Consider the following 16,016-nt stretch of genomic DNA (forward strand, 5'->3'; position numbering starts at 1 on the left):
AAAATCACATTGTATGATTTTTAAGTAATTCATTTGCATTTTATTGCATGACATAAGTATTTGATCACCTACCAACCAGTAAGAATTCCGGCTCTCACAGACCTGTTAGTTTTTCTTTAAGAAGCCCTCCTGTTCTCCACTCATTACCTGTATTAACTGCACCTGTTTGAACTCGTTACCTGTATAAAAGACACCTGTCCACACACTCAATCAAACAGACTCCAACCTCTCCACAATGGCCAAGACCAGAGAGCTGTGTAAGGACATCAGGGATAAAATTGTAGACCTGCAAAAGGCTGGGATGGGCTACAGGACAATAGGCAATCAGCTTGGTGAGAAGGCAACAACTGTTGGTGCAATTATTAGAAAATAGAAGAAAATAGAAGAAGTTCAAGATGATGGTCAATCACCCTCGGTCTGGGGCTCCATGCAAGATCTCACCTCGTGGGGCATCAATGATCATGAGGAAGGTGAGGGATCAGCCCAGAACTACACGGCAGGACCTGGTCAATGACCTGAAGAGAGCTGGGACCACAGTCTCAAAGAAAACCATTAGTAACACACTACACCGTCATGGATTAAAATCCTGCAGCGCACACAAGGTCCCCCTGCTCAAGCAGGCGCATGTCCAGGCCCGTCTGAAGTTTGCCAATGACCATCTGGATGATCCAGAGGAGGAATGGGAGAAGGTCATGTGGTCTGATGATTCAAAAATAGAGCTTTTTGGTCTAAACTCCACTCGCCGTGTTTGGAGGAAGAAGAAGGATGAGTACAACCCCAAGAACACCATCCCAACCGTGAAGCATGGAGGTGGAAACATCATTCTTTGGGGATGCTTTTCTGCAAAGGGGACAGGACGACTGCACTGTATTGAGGGGAGGATGGATGGGGCCATGTATTGCGAGATCTTAGCCAACAACCTCCTTCCCTCAGTAAGAGCATTGATGATGGGTCGTGGCTGGGTCTTCCAGCATGACAACGACCCGAAACACACAGCCAGGGCAACTAAGGAGTGGCTCCGTAAGAAGTATCTCAAGGTCCTGGAGTGGCCTAGCCAGTCTCCAGACCTGAACCCAATAGAAAATCTTTGGAGGGAGCTGAAAGTCCGTATTGCCCAGCGACAGCCCCGAAACCTGAAGGATCTGGAGAAGGTCTGTATGGAGGAGTGGGCCAAAATCCCTGCTGCAGTGTGTGCAAACCTGGTCAAGAACTACAGGAAACGTATGATCTCTGTAATTGCAAACAAAGGATTCTGTACCAAATATTAAGTTCTGCTTTTCTGATGTATCAAATACTTATGTCATGCAATAAAATGCTAATTAATTACTTAAAAATCATACAATGTGATTTTCGGGATTTTTGTTTTAGATTCCGTCTCTCACAGTTGAAGTGTACCTATGATAAAAATTACAGACCTCTACATGCTTTGTAAGTAGGAAAATCTGCAAAATCGGCAGTGTATCAAATACTTGTTCTCCCCACTGTATGTAACAAATTGCTTAAAATGTATTATAAAATAATTAAATTAAATTACTAAGAAAAGAAACAAAGACAGGAAGAAGGAGAATGAAAAAAAGATTCATTATACATTAATTAGTTAAAATCATACATTGAAATCATACATTAAAAGCATCTTTATAAAAGTGCGTCTTCAGATGGGATTTAAAAATAGGCACTGAATCTGCAAGCCTGATCTCCTCTGGCAGACCATTCCAAAGTCTAGTGGCCCTAATGGCAAATGCCCGGTTACATTTAGTTTTCAACTTAGACTTTGTAATGGTCAACAGTGCCTTGCCAGAGGATCTCAGGCTGCATCCTGGTTCGTAGGGGGATTAAAGATCAGAGATACAGGATGGGGCTGAACCAAGCCTGAAACGTGATTCATACAATTTTTAAATGTATTCTAAAAAAGTTACTGGTAGCCAAGTGTAAAGAAGCTAAAATGGGGTTTGATATGGTTAGATTTTCTGGTGCCTGTTAAAAGCTGTGCTGCAGCATTTTGAACTGTAGACTGTGAAGTGATTTCTGACTGAAACACGTATACAATGACTTACAGTAATCTAGGGGTGAGGAGAAAAAAAGCATGTATAACATTCTCCAGATCAGTGACTGAGATAAAAAGACTTGACTTTAGCTATACTTCTTAGATGATAAAAACAGGACTGAACAATCTTCTTTACATGCAGCTCAGGGTTTAGGTCAGGGTCAAAGACACCAACGTTTCTGGCCGTAGGCTATACATTGATGGACAAAGACCAAGGTTATTTACAATCTGGGTTCTATCAAGGAGGGGGCCAAATAAAACAACCTCTGATTGCTTATCACTGAGCTGGAGAAAATTGTCAGACATTTGATGTCAGGAAGACACTTGTGAAAGGGTAGCTACTTTATGCTAGCTTGGTCACTGGGTCTAACTGGTAAATAAAACGTTGTGTCATCCGCATAGCAGTGAAGCTGAATGCTATGATTGCAGATGATGTCACCAAGGGGAAGCATGTACAGAGAAAAAAGGATGGGCCCCAGAATTGACACCTGAGGGACACCATAGTGAATAGGGGCTGGGGACGATACTCAATGCTCACTGAGAAACGCCTGCCACATAGATAGACAGCCAACAGAAGGTCATTACTGACCTTCAAAAAATATGTTTCTCTGCTGTGAAGTGAGTGGAAGCCTGACTGGAATTTTCAGATAATTATTCATATGCAAATAAGCCACCGATTGTGTGAAAACAACTTTTTCTACAATATTGGATAAACAATTATGAGGAGGGTCGAGATTGGGCTTTTTAAGGAGATGTTGAACCAGAGCAGTTTTAAAATAGGTTGGAACGGAGACAGAAATCAGGGAGCTATTTACAATAGACAGAATGTTGGGGCCGACAGTAGGCATAACCTCTTTCAGTAGTCCAGTAGGGATCATGTCTAAGAGGCAACAGGAGGTCTTCATGTGAGCTACAGCATCAAGGAGGGACTCAAAGGATATTTTCTCAAAGGAGTAAAGGGAAGCGGCAGACAGTAGATTATTCTATACAGAATCACAAAAACTGTTAACAGATCATTTCTCACCAGATCCTTCATTACTTCATAGAATACTTGAAGTTTGCAGCCCTTCCATTTACGATTTGCCTTTCTGAGCACAAGTGTGGTCATTTAACAAGGCGATACTGGCAGACAGTTTATTCTTGGTTATAACTGGCGCCACAGAGTCTAAAGTAGCCTGACATGTCATTGAAAATGTTCAGCAAATCATCAGTGATGACACAGAACAGGATCATTAGTATAGGATGAAAAAGCATTGGTAAATGTATTAGCAGTTGTGGTGAAGGATGATGTTAGAGGGACTGGGGACATACACATTTTTCGAAGAAAGCACTTTCGAAACAATACTGAGATGGTCAGAGACACACCCATCAAGTTATCAATATTTAGATCATCATGAGATCAAGAGGATGATCTTTGTTGTGTGAAGGCCCTGTGGCATATAGCAAAGTTAAAGGATTCTAACAGGTTAAAATACTCCCCAGCCAGTGCATTACTTGGGCAACACACATTCATGTTTAGCTCTCCAAGAATAACCAAATATAGCAGGTGAGAGAATTCTGCAATGAACAAACTGTTAGGTTTAAGAGGGTGGCAGTGGTAGGAAAAGTACTACATTCTCATACTTGAGTAAAAGTATAGATACCTTAATAGAAAATGACTCAAGTAAAAGGGAAAGTTACCCAGTAAAATACTACTTGAGTAAAAGACTAAAAGTGTTTTGTTTTAAATGTAGTTAAGTATCAACAGTAAATGTAATTGCTAAAATATTCTTAAGTATTAAAAGTAAAAGTACAAATTATTTAAATTTCCATATATTAAGCAAACCAGACAACACCCTTTTTTAAATTTATTTTTTATTTACAGATAGCCAGGGTCACACTCCAACACTCAGACATCATTTAAAAACAAAGCATTTGTGTTTAGTGAGTCCGCCAGATCAAAGGCAGTAGGGATGACCTCTTGAAAAGTGTGCGAATTGGACCATTTTCTGTTCTGCTAAGCATTAAAAATTTAACGAATACTTTTGGGTGTCAGGGAAAATGTTGGAGTAAAAAGTACATCATTTTCTTTAGGAATGTAGTGAAGTAAAAGTACAAGTTGTGAAAAATATAAAGAGTAAAGTACAGATTAGAGGTCGACCGCTTATGATTTTTCAACACCGATACCAATTATTGGAGGACCAAAAAAACAATACTGAATGAACACTTATTTCAACTTAATATAATATATAAATAAAATCAATTTAGTCTCAAATAAATAATGAAACATGTTCAATTTGTTTTAAATAATGCAAAAAACACAGTGTTGGAGAAGAAAGTAAAAGTGCAATATGTGCCATGTAAAAAAGCTAACGTTTAAGTTCCTTGCTCAGAACATGAAAACATATGGGAGCTGGTGGTTCCTTTTAACATGAGTCTTCAATATTCCCAGTTAAGAAGTTTTAGGTTGTAGTTATTATTGAAATTATAGGACTATTTCTCTCTATACCATTTGTATTTCATATACCTTGGACTATTGGATGTTCTTATAGGCACTAGTATTGCCAGCCTAATCTCGGGAGTTGATAGGCTTGAGGTCATAAACAGTGCTGTGCTTCAAGCATTGCTAAGAGCTGCTGGCAAACACAGGAAAGTGCTGTTTGAATGAATGCTTACGAGCCTGCTGCTGCCTACCACCGCTCAGTCAGACTGCTCTATCAAATATCAAATCATAGACTTAATTATAATATAATAAACACACAGAAATACGAGCATTAGGTCATTAATATGGTCAAATCCGGAAACTATCATTTCGAAAACAAAATGTTTATTCATTCAGTGAAATACGGAACCGTTTCGTATTTTATCGAACGGGTGCCAGACCTAAGTATAAATTTTGTTGTTACATTGCACAACCTTCAATGTTATGTCATAATTATGTAAAATTAAGTATGTGGACACCTGCTCGCAGAACATCTCATTTCAAAATCATGGGCATTAATATGGAGTTGGTCCCACCTTTGCTGCTATAACAGCCTCCACTCTTCTGGGAAGGCTTTTCACTAGATGTAGGAACATTGTTGTGGGGACTTACTTCCATTCAGCCACAAGAGCACTGGTGAGTTCGGGCACTGACGTTGGGCGATTAGGCCTGGTTCGCAGTCAGCGTTCCAATTCATACCAAAGGTGTTCGATGGGGTTGAGGTCAAGGCTCTGTGCAGGCCAGTCAAGTTCTTCAACACCGTATGGACCTCGCTTTGTGCATGGGAGCATTGTCATGCTGAAACAGGAAAGGGCCTTCCCCAAACTGTTGCCACAAAGTTGGAAGCATGGAATCATCTAGAATGTCAACGTATGCTGTAGCGTTAAGGGCCCTAGCACAAACCATGAAAAACATCCCCAGACAATTATTCCTTCTCCACCAAACTTTACAGTTGGCACTATGCATTGGGGGCGGTGGTGTTCTCCTGGCCTCCACCAAACCCAGATTCGTCCGTTGGACTGCAGATGGTGAAGCGTGATTCATCACTCCAAAGAACGCGTTTCCACTGCTCAAAAGTCCGATGGCGGCGAGCTTTACACCCCTCCGGCCGACGCTTGGCATTGCCTATTTGTGATCTTAGGCTTGTGTGCGGCTGCTCAGCCATGGAAACACATTGCCTGAAGCTCCCGACGAACAGTTATTGTGCTGACGTTGCTTCCAGAGACAGTTTGGAACTCGGTAGTGAGTGCTGCAATCTAGGACCCCCACTTCACGTCTGAGCCATTGTTGCTCCTAGACATTTCCACTTCACAATAACAGCACTTACAATTGACCGGGGCAGCTGTAGCTGGGAAGAAATTTGACGAACTGACTTATTAGAAAGGTGGCATCCTATGGCGGTGCCACGTTGAAAGTCACTGAGCTCTTCAGTAAGGCCATTCTACAGCATATGTTTGTCTATGGAGATTGAAAGGCTGTGTGCTCGATTTTATGCACCTGTCAGCAACGAGTGTGGCTGAAATAGCCAAGTACACTCATTTGAAGGGGTGTCCACATACGTGTGTATACAGTGCCTTCAGAAAGTTCACACCCCTGAATTTAAAATTGATTACATTTAGATTTTGTGTTACTGGCCTACACACAATACCCCATAATGCCAAAGTGGAATCATGTTTTTAGAAATGTTTACAAATTCAGTATGAAAAGCTGAAATGTATTGAGTCAATAAGTATTCAACCACTTTGTTATGGCAAGCCTAAATAAGTTCAGGAGTAAAAATGTGCTTAACAAGTCACATAATAAGTTGCATGGACTCAGTGTGTTCAATAATAGTGTTTAACATGATTTTTGAATGACTACCTCATCTCTATACCCCACACATACAATTATCTGTAAGGTCCCCTTAGTGGAGCAGTGAATTTCAAACATGGATTCAACCACAGAGGGAGGTTTTCCAATGTCTCTCAAAGAAGGGTACCTATTGGTAGATGGGTAAAAATAAAGAAAGCAGACATTGAATATCCCTTTGCGCATGGTGAAGTTATTAATTACACTTTGGATGGTGTATCAATACACTCAGTCACTACAAATATACAGGCGTCATTCCTAACTCAGTTGCCGGAGGGGAAGGACATAGCTTAGGGATTTCACCATGAGGCCAATGGTGACTTTAAAACAGTTGCAGAGTTAAATGGCTGTGATAGGAGAAAACTGAGGATGGATCAACAACATTGTAGTTACTCCACAATACTAACCGAAGGAAGCCAGTATAGAATAAATATATTCCAAAACATGCATGCTGTTTGCAATAAGGCGCTAACGTAAACCTGCCAAAAATGTGGCAAAGAAATTAACTTTATGTCCTGAATACAAAAGCGCTATGTTTGGGACAAATCCAATACAACACATAACTGAGTACATCACTCTTCATATTTTCAAGCATGGTGGTGGCTGCATCATGTTATGGGTATTCTTGTAATCGGCAAGAACTAGGGATTTTTTAAAAGAAACAATAGAGCTAAGCACAGGCAAAATCCTAGAGGAAAACCTGGTTGTCTGATTTCCAACAGACACTGGGAGACAAATTCACCTTATTGTACAATCCATGTGTGCAAAACTCTTAGATACTTACCCAGAAAGACTCACAGCTGTAATCGCTTCCAAAGGTGATTCCAACATGTATTGTCTCAGGGGAATGAATACTTATATAAAATTAGATATTTCTGTATAAAATGTTCACTAAATTAGCAAAAATTTCTAAAAACATGTTTTCACTTTGTCAAAGTGGGGTGTTGTGTATAGTGGGGTGTTGTGTATAGATGTGTGAAAAAACTTTTATTTTTAATTTAGGCTGTAACACAACAAAATGTGGATTAAGTCAAGGGGTATGAATTCTTTCTGAAGGCACTGTATTGTCTCTATAAATGACTGCTACCCCACCACCACGGACAGACAGGCTGATTTCTGTAGATAAGAAAAGGCTGAAGGTGTAGTTTCATTTAGAGAACTCAAATCAGGTTTCAGAAATCATGAAAATATCAATGTCATTGGAAATAATAAAACCATTGCATAGGAACAACCAATTTTATAGAGATCTTACATTCAATAAACCGATCTTGACATGGATAACTGCCGGAATGACAAAGGCATTCAGGGGAGTTAGAGGAACATAAATTAGGTTAATTAAATTAACCGCACTATGGGACATAATATTTTCCCTGTCCTCTGTTGCTGATTATGACAGGGATGACTGGAGCACTACCAGACCCAGACCATCAGTCTCTAAAACAGTTTGCAATGTTGCTGGAAATAATCCTGGAACACCTGCGGATTGGGTGAATATAGTCTCTTTTAAAGAGTGCTGATTGCTCCCACAGCAAGTAAAAACAGTCACAAAGTGACGATGGTGCCAATATTAGAGTAGTTGACAAGAACCGTGGGAAACGGCACCATGGTCACAGTGGACCTTGGTCGGTCCACAGACCGTAGGCAGGCCAAAACCTCACCAATCCAGCAGCCCACAATGACTGTGGTCGTGATGGAATTTGATGGGGAAGGAAGGGGGGGGGGAACGGGATGGGACTAGCTTGACTCTCCGCACCAGCAGCAGCGAATGGCGTCGGAAGCTCTGGGAAAGGTGGAGGAGGGCCTGACACCCTGCTGAACAGTGGTAGCCTTGGGGTAGGGAGCCACTGGTCAGCTGTCAGCTGTTGGTACACTCCCAGTTTCAGAGCTGACTCCCGAGGCAGGTACAGTTGAAGTAGGTTTACATACACATTAGCTAAATACATTTCACAATTCCTGACATTTAATCCAATAAAAAATTCCCTGTCTTAGGTCAGTTAGGATCACCACTTTATTTTAAGAATGTGAAATGTCCGAATAATAGTGGAGAGAATGATTTATTTCAGCTTTTATTTCTTTCATCACATTCCCAGTTGTTCAGAAGTTTACATTACACTCAATTAGTATTTGGTAGCATTGACTTTAAATTGTTTAACTTCGGTCAAACGTTTCTGGTAGCCTTACACAAGCTTCCCACAATAAGTTGGGTGAAGTTTATCCCATTCCTCCTGACAGAGCTGGTGTAACTGAGTCAGGTTTGTAGGCCTCCTTGCTCGCACACGCTTTTTCAGTTCTGCCCACACATTTTATATTGGATTGAGGTCAGGGCTTTGTGATGGCCACTCCAATACCTTGACTTTGTTGTCCTTAAGCCATTTTGCCACAACTTTGGAAGTATGCTTGGGGTCATTGTCCATTTGGAAGACCCATTTGCGACCAAGCTTTAACTCCCTGACTGATGTCTTGCAATGTTGCTTCAATATATCCACATAATTTTCCCAACCCATGATGCTATCTATTTTGTGAAGTTCACCAGTCCCTCCTGCAGCAAAGCACCTCCACAACATGATGCTGTCACCCCCGTGCTTCACGGTTGGGATGGTGTTGTTCGGCTTGCAAGACTCCCCCTTTTTCCTCCAAACATAACGATGGTCATTATGGCCAAACAGTTCTATTTTTGTTTCATCAGAGGACATTTCTCCAAAAAGTACGATCTTTGTCCCCATGTGCAGTTGCAAACCATAGTCTGGCTTTTTTATGGCGGTTTTGGAGCAGTGGCTTCTTCCTTGCTGAGTGGCCTTTCAGGTTATGTCGATATAGGACTAATTTTACTGTGGATATAGATACGTTTGTACCTGTTTCCTCCAGCATCTTCACAAGGTCCTTTGCTGTTGTTCTGGGATTGATTTGCACTTTCGCAACAAAGTACGTTCATCTCTAGGAGACAGACCGCGTCTCCTTCCTAAGCGATATGACGGCTGCGTGGTCCCATGGTGTTTATACTTGTGTACTATGTTTTTGTACAGATGAACGTGGTACCTTCAGGCATTTGGACATTTCTCCCAAAGATGAACCAGACTTGTGGAGGTCTACAATTTTTTTTCTGAGGTCTTGGCTGATTTCTTTTGATTTTCCCATGATGTCAAGCAAAACAACACTGAGTTTGAAGGTAGGCCTTGAAATACATCCACAGGTACACCTCCAATTTACTCAAATTATGTGAATTAGCCTATCAGAAGCTTCTAAAGCCATGATAAAATTTTCTGGAATTTTCCAAGCTGTTTATAGGCACAGTCAACTTAGTGTATGTAAACTTCCGACCCACTGGAATTGTGATACAGTGAATTATAAGTGAAATAATCTGTCTGTAAACAATTGTTGGAAAAATTACTTGTGTCATGCACAAAGTAGATGTCTTAAACCGACTTGCCAAAAGTATAGTTTGTTAACAAGAAATTTGTGGAGTGGTTGAAAAACAAGTTTTAATGACTCCAACCTAAGTGTATGTAAACTTCTGAGTTCAACTGTAGGTACACCTCCAGCGGGGCAAAGCTGTTATATTGCTGGATCGGATCTTCCAGGATAGATGGAGGCTGTCCTAACTGCCTCCTTTCCGTCCTCCTGGCCAGTGTCCAGTCTCCCATGTGCTGCGGAGTTGGGCTTATTATCTGTCCAGTGGATTGGAATAGATCAACGCTGCCTGACTCATCTGCACCTTGGCTGTAGGAGGCAATCAAGACAAATGCGATTTGCCTGGGTTTCCGCCAGGTCGGTGAACTTGGAAAGCAGGTTCTAGGCCTCAAGGTTTTTATTGAGAATATGCTGAGAAGTACTTCCACTACCTGGCAGGTTGTTTTTCCTTTCAATGCAGAGATGAAATCTGAAAGACATTTTCAAACCAGTTCAAAGTGTAGAGACAAGTGTAGAGACGTAAACCCTCCATCCTACTCCCAACATGAACCCATACACATTTGACAGATTAATGTGCAGTGGGTGAGAATGGATCCACCCACAAACCTCCCCGATTTCCATTCTTTTATGTTTTATAGACCTGTAAAGATAAAGGGGCTGATAACTGTTAATGCTTAGGAACTTGTCGGCTGAGCCGCCGACATCCTAACCCCGACTACAGGGAGAAATGATTAGTGTCCTAATCAGCTATAAGCCCCCCTGGATGTGTTATGGGATATGTGTGGCGGGCCAGATTCTCACAAAACCAGGTGAACGCATAGCAAAAGGTACTGACACCATCATTTTCAGGGTTAATCAAAATGTCCTCTATGCGCTGAAGGTGGTTCCTGTACATGAGGATGCTTTGAGGGACCCTAGAGAGATACTCATAGAAGCTGTCATGGTGCTAAAGCCTACAAAGGGACTTCTGGTGTAGTTTGATTAGGCAACTTTGTTGCTTGGATATAGGAACCGCAAAGTAGGCCTAAATCATTTCTGTGTGCCTTACTGCAATACACCAGAAATGTTCCTCGAGTCACCCAGTGGTGGAAAAAGTACTACATTCTCATACTTGAGTAAAAGTAAAGATAGCTTAATAGAAAATGACTCAAGTAAAAGTGAAAGTCACCCAGTAAAATACTACTTGAGTAAAAGTCTAAAAGTATGTGTTTTTAAATATACCTTAAGTATCAAAAATAAATGTAATTGCTAAAATATACTTAAGTATCAAAAGTAAAAGTACAAATAATTTTAAAAAAAACAGACAGCACAAATTTTTTATTTACAGATAGCCAAGGTCACACTCCAACACTCAGACATCATTTAAAAACAAAGTATGTGTGTTTAGTGAGCCCGCCAGATCAGAGGCAGTAGGGATGACCTCTTGAAAAGTGTGTGAATTGGACTATTTTCTGTCCTGCTAAGCATTCAAAATGTAATGAGTACTTTCGGGTGTCAGGGAAAATGTATGGAGTAAAAATAACAATTTTCTTTAGGAATGTAAAGAAAGTAAAAGTTGTCAAAAATATAAATAGTAATGTAAAGTACAGTTACCCAAACAAAACTACTTAAGTAGTACTTTAAAGTATTTTTACTTAAGTACTTTACACCACTGGAGTCACCCCATTCAGATTAAGAACTGTACTACATACTGTCAGGATACAAGACACTTCATGGCAAGGATGGAAAATGTACAATTTGTACAGGTCATTTGTTCTGTATGTGTCACCTTTGATAATATGAGTGATTGACCTCAAGAAGGAAGAGCCGACCTTGCAGTAATTTAGTGGCACAGTGGGATCCTTTGGCAAGGCAGTGAGGGAGGGCAGTGATCTATGTAGCGTAGCAAAGCACTACACAGGCCTATGACTCCCCAGCCAGTTACCTATTGTACCCTGAAAACCTCTTCTTCTGTTATATACAGTCCCAATTTTCTTTTAAACATTAACCATACACCATACAGTGCATTCGGGAAAGTATTCAGACCTATTGACTTTTTCCACATTAAGTTACAGCCTCATTCTAAAATGTATTAAATAGTTTTTTCCCCTAATCAATCGACACACAATACCCCATAATGACAAAAGCAAAAACAGATAAAATAAATAAATGGAAAATATCACATTTACATAAGTATTCAGATCCTTTACTCAGTACTTTGATGAAGCACCTTTGGCAGCAATTACAGCCTTGAGTCTACTTGGGTATGACGCTACAAGCTTGGCACACCTGTATTTGGGGAGTTTCTCCCATTCTTCTCTGCAGATCTTCTCAAGCTCTGTCTGGTTGGATGGGGAGCATCGCTGCACTGCTATTTTCAGGTCTCTCCAGAGATGTTTGATCGGGTTCAAGTCCGGGCTCTGGCTGAGCCACTCAGAGACTTGTCCTGAAGCCACTCCCGCATTGTCTTGGCTGTGTGCTTAGGATCGTAATCCTGTTGGAAGATGTACCTTCGCCCCAGTCTGAGGTCCTGAGTGCTCTGGAGCAGGTTTTCATCAAGGATCTCTCTGTACTTTGCTCCGTTCATCTTTCCCCCGATCCTGACTAGTCTCCATGCCGCTGAAAAACATCCCCACAGCATGATGCTGCTACCACCATGCTTCACCGTAGAGATGGTGCCAGGTTTCCTCGACGTGATGCTTGGCATTCAGGCCAAAGAGTTCAGTCTTGATTTCATCAGACCAGAGATTGGTGGAGTGCTGCAGAGGGTCGTCCTTCTGGAAGGTTCTCCCATCTTCACAGAGGAACTTTAGAGCTCTGTCAGAGTGACCATCGGGTTCTTGGTCACCTCCTTGACCAGGGACCTTCTCCCCCGATTGCTCAGTTTGGCCGGGCGGCCAGCTCTTGGAAGAGTCTTGATGGTTCCAAACTTCTTCCATCTAAGAATGATGGAGGCCATTGTGTTCTATGGGAACTTCAACGCTGCAGAAACTTGTTTGTACCATTCCCCAGATCTTTGCCTCGACACAATCATGTCTCGGAGCTCTACAGACAATTCCTTCGACCTCATGGATTGGTTTTTGCTCTGACATGCACTGTCAACTGTGGGACCTTATAAAGACAGGTGTGTGCCTTTCCAAATCATGTCCAATCAATTGAATTTACCACAGGTGGACTCCAATCAAGTTGTAAAAACATCAATGATGATCAATGAAAACAGGATGCACCTGAGCTCAATTTCGAGTCTCGTAGCAAATGGTCTAAATACTTATTTAAATAAGGTATTTGTTTATTTATTTCTAAAAATCTGCTTTCGCTTTGTCATTATGGGGTATTGTGTGTAGATTGATGAGGACATTTTTTTATTTAATCCATTTTACAATAAGGCTGTAACGTAACAAAATGTGGAAAAAGTCAAGCGGTCTGAATACTTTCCGAATGCACGTGTTGTATAATATAGTGTTAAGCCATGTACTTCAGTCAATTTGGAAACACATTTTCGAGAATAAGGCCAGTTGGGAAGCTTTGATGATCTAAGCTCGATTCTCTTGTTTGGACACAGATCTTCACACTCATGATTCAGGACCAAAGGAGAAGCTACCACTGTGGCCAATACAGCCAAATAAAGTGGTTTCAACTGAAGTGACCCACATTCCTGATGTAAGAACAAGGTGCATTTTCCAAAGACTACAGTAGTCACTGGAGACTTCCCTGCTGAAAATGGCAAATCTTCACAGAGCCATTTTTGTTCAAGTAATTACAATTCAGAGGGCCTGCTCTAAATATTAACTCAGACCCCCAGACCCTACACTCTGTAAATAAAGGCAATAAAAATGTATGCTCGCCGTTTGTTGTTGTTTCCCCCTTTCCCAGATGTTCAACCTGCCACCGCAGGGCCAAGCCCTCTGCCCTCCCTATCTTTTCCCCTCTGTGGCCTTGCCATTTCCCTATTAGTTATTGCAGGGACCAGACGGTACTTCGCCAAGGAAGTCGTGAAAGTGGTGATGGAGGGTGGTGGGGATCGGGCCGGCTCACTTTAACACAGCCAGCACCTCCAACAATAGCCGGCTCTGACAGCTTTGCATAATTCATCTTGTCGAGTCTCTAATCTCTCCTTCTCTTTTCTCTTCCTTCTCTCTGACTCTCTAGAATGGATCAAGGAGAAACAAGGGCATATTTCCATCAGCTTCTGCCTGTTCCCTCCAGACACCAGTGATTTTTGGAGACAGAAGTGTTTGTCTGTTGAAAGCAGATTGCCCGGTTTTGCCATGTGTTCTGGTCTGGATGCCATCAGAATGAGACTGCTGTTCATTCTGTCTAAAGCTTTACAATAGGGAACCTGCTGATGCAAGATGTTCAACTTTGAGAGCTGAGAGAGAGCAGAGGCTCCAATGCTCAAGTATGTAAACTTCTTACAACATTGATATAAACCTCATCATAACCACAGCTAATAGTGGATATTTATTTCCCTGAAATATACAGTGATTCACTTGAGGTGGGCTTGACACCGAGGTGAATCACATCCAGTTTTATTTGTCACAAGCTTCGTAAACAATAAGTGTGGACTACCAGTGAAATTATTACTTATGGGCCCTTCCAAACAAAGCAGAGAGAGAAAAAAAAAATACAGAACAAATATATACACGGGTTACCAGTACCGAGTCGATGTGCAGGGGTATGAGGTAATTGAGGTAGATATGGACAACTAGGAATAAAGTGAGTCAAAAGAGTTAGTGCAAAAAATGGTAAATGCAGATAGTTAAATAGTTACCCGGACTAACTAAGAATTGCAAAGAAAACGCCCTATCTCAGACTGGCCAATAAAAATAAAAGATTAAGAAGGGCAAAAGAACACAGACACTGGACAGTGGAACTCTGCCTAGAAGGCCAGCATCCCGGGGTCGCCTCTTCACTGCTGACGTTGAGACTGGTGTTTTGCGGGTACTATTTAATGAAGCTGCCACTTGAGGACTTGTGAGGCGTCTGTTTCTCAAACTAGACACTCTAATGTACTTGTCCTCTTGCTCAGTTATGCACCGGGGCCTCCCACTCATCTTTCTATTCTGGTTAGAGCCAGTTTGCGCTGTTCTGTGAAGGGAGTAGTACACAGCATTGTACGAGGTCTTCAGTTTCTTGGCAATTTATCTCATGGAATAGTCTTCATTTCTCAGAACAAGAATAGACTGACGAGTTTCACAAGAAAGGTCTTTGTTTCTGGCCATTTTGAGCCTATAATCAAACCCACAAATGCTGATGCTCCAGATACTCAACTAGTCTAAAGAAGGCCAGTTTTATTGCTTCTTTAATCAGGATAACAGTTTTCAGGTGTGCTAACATAATTGCAAAAGGGTTTTCTAATTATCAATTAGTCTTTTAAAATGATAAATTTGGATTAGCTAACACAACGTGCCATTGGAACACAGGAGTGATGGTTGCTGATAATGGGCCTCTGTACGCCTATGTAGACATTCCATTCAAAATCAGCCGTTTCCAGCTACAATAGGCATTTACAACATTAGCAATGTCTACACTGTATTTCTGATCAATTTGATGTTATTTCAATGGACACATTTTTTTTGCTTTTCTTTCAAAAACAAGGACATTTCTAAGTGACCCCAAACTTATGAACGGTATTGCATGTAGCCACTGCCTTAATTCAATGTTCCATTAGTTTTCTCCAAAGTGCATATCAATACAGAGATTAGTAGTTTTATCGTATACATTATGAGGTCCTGAAGCTGGTGAATAGTATCTAAATTAACTTCATGGAGAACTGTATGGGAATGGCTGCTTGGCCAAGGTTGTGAACATTCCCATTTCAATTCATTAGGCCTGATTACCTGCATTGTTTGACTGCATCGTCTGAAAATATAACAGAATTTGGCAATTTAAAGTCAAATGGAACAATGATCAGTATGTCCTTAGTGAAATAAATGTAATCTTGGCAGTAGCGGAGTTGTAATGATATTGCAGGACAATCACAGGCACTGACGTAAACTGACTCAATTACTGAAATTATTGTTGACTGAAAACTGAATGACTGATTCAGTGCTATATCAAAATATGGCATGATGAACATAACATTTGTCAAACACATTTTCTAATAACTGAAAGAAAAATGGGACTGAAGCCTCAAATTAAACTGGCGAGGAAGTGAAAATAAAGTGTCACATCAATTACTGCTTGGCATGTCTGTCAAAAACACTGGCTATTCCATCTCAAATATTTATAAAACATGAAATTGCATATATCCTTCAGTCTCGGATGAAAATTCTA

General features: G+C 41.0%; 1 protein-coding gene across 2 annotated transcripts in view; it reads right to left on the reverse strand.

The window, feature by feature from the left end:
* The window catches only part of LOC139581122 (teneurin-3-like), a 204,451-nt gene that overhangs the window by 169,920 nt on the left and 18,515 nt on the right, over positions 1-16,016 (reverse strand). The gene's annotated exons all lie outside the window — the stretch shown is intronic.

The sequence above is a fragment of the Salvelinus alpinus genome, chromosome 7 (genome assembly GCF_045679555.1).
Source record: "Salvelinus alpinus chromosome 7, SLU_Salpinus.1, whole genome shotgun sequence".
Taxonomy (NCBI): Eukaryota; Metazoa; Chordata; class Actinopteri; order Salmoniformes; family Salmonidae; genus Salvelinus; species Salvelinus alpinus.